Source organism: Ovis aries, chromosome 2, assembly GCF_016772045.2.
Source record: "Ovis aries strain OAR_USU_Benz2616 breed Rambouillet chromosome 2, ARS-UI_Ramb_v3.0, whole genome shotgun sequence".
In the NCBI taxonomy this organism is placed as follows: Eukaryota; Metazoa; Chordata; class Mammalia; order Artiodactyla; family Bovidae; genus Ovis; species Ovis aries.
In genome coordinates this window covers 210,183,389-210,185,121 of record NC_056055.1, presented here as the reverse complement: position 1 = coordinate 210,185,121, position 1,733 = coordinate 210,183,389, and the positions used below count along the sequence as shown (strand labels likewise).

At 40.3% G+C, this 1,733-nt stretch overlaps 1 pseudogene; it reads right to left on the bottom strand.

The window, feature by feature from the left end:
* Window positions 1-733: 733 nt before the first annotated feature.
* Window positions 734-1,129, bottom strand: LOC101106574 (ubiquitin-ribosomal protein eL40 fusion protein-like; annotated as a pseudogene).
* Between the last annotated feature and the right edge of the window lie 604 nt (window positions 1,130-1,733).

Below are 1,733 nucleotides of genomic sequence, written 5' to 3'. Positions count from 1 at the left end.
TTTCTTTATAAATGTATTCCAGGTATCTCAAATGCATTGAATCATATAATGTTTGTCCTGCGTCTCACTTACTTCAATTAGGATAGTGTTTTCAAGGTTTGTCCAAGTTGTGAAATTTATCAACATTTTATTCATTTTTAATGCTGAATAATATTCCATTCTACACATATACCACATTTTGTGTATCCATGCATCCATTCCTAAAAGGGCACTTGTCTTATTTCTTCCTTTTTGCTGTAATAAAGAACGCTGCGATGATCATTCAGATACAAGTAGCTGTTTAAGTCACTGCTTTCAATTCTTTTGAATACGCCTAGAAATGGAAATGTTGAATCGTGTGGTAATTAAATGTTTAATTTTTGAGAAACTACCATGCAATCTTCCACAGTGGCTCTGCCATTTTACAGTCCCATCAACAATGCACAGGTTTTCCAGTTTCTCTGACATCCTCACTAACACTTATTTTCTGTTCTGTTTTTTATAATAGTCATTCTAGTGTGTATGAAGTATCTGTTGTAGGTTTAATTGCATATCCCTAATGATTAGCAATGTTGAGCATCTTTTCATGTGCTTATTGGCCATTGTATTATCTTATTTGGAGAAGCTTCTAATCAAGACTTTTTTTTTTTTAACTGCTCCAGTCAATGAAAAGGAAACTTTATTGAGGCCCCAGGGCCTTGGGCCTTGGGCACAAGGCCACCCTGTGGTCAAAGGATAAGCCAGTGGAGGGGCTTTATTTAACCTTCTTCTTGGGGCACAGGTTGTTGGTTTGGCCTCACTTCTTCTTGGAGCAGTTGACGGCAGGGGAGTGCAAGTGAGCATAACACTTGTGGCAGATCTTGTTGCAGTTGTATTTCTGGGCGAGCTGGCGGAGGGAAGGCTCAATGATGCTGCCTCACAGAGAAAGCACCATGTGCAGGGTGGACTCTTTCTGGATATTGGATATTGTATCCTGACGGAGTACAGCCATTCTCCAGCTGTGTGCCTGCGAAAATCAGATGCTGTTGGTCAGGCGGGATGCCCTCCTTGTCTCGGATTTTGGTTTTGACATTCTCAGTGGTGTCACTGGGCTCGACCTCAAGGGTAATGGTTTTGCCCATCAGGATCTTCACAAAGATCTGCATCTCTGAGTCTGCTGCTTGGCCACCTCATTGAAGAGAAAGGGCAAGCCTTTTTTTAAATTGGGGGTTTTTTTTAGGGGGGCATTGCTATTGATTTTGCTGAGTTGTATCAGTTCTCTGTACATTTTGAATATCAATCCTTTATCATACATGATTCACAAATAGTTTCTCACATTCCCTGGGTAGCCTCTTCACTCTGTTGATAGTCTCCTCTGATGCACAAAAGTTTTTATTTTGATGGACTCCAATATATCTATGGTCTATGCTTTAGTGTTATATCCAAGAAATCATTGCCAAGTCTAATCTCATGAAGATTTTCCTCTGTTTTCATCTAAGAGTTTTGTAGTTTTGTGAAGCAAACTCACTTAGAAGGACAGCATGGATGGTGGAGTGCAGTTTATTACACTGGCAGGTCCGAGGCAAAGTTTCCTTTTTAGCCAGGGACCCCGACTGATTTTTGTGACAACCTTTTATACCCAAAGTGTATGTGCCCAAGTCCACATCCCCAAATTCTCTAAAGTCCACCTGGGACAATGTTAGTAAGAGATGCAATCAGGTTACAGCCATAGATTTACATTCTAAAGCTATCTTGACATACAGTTTAGTCTACAT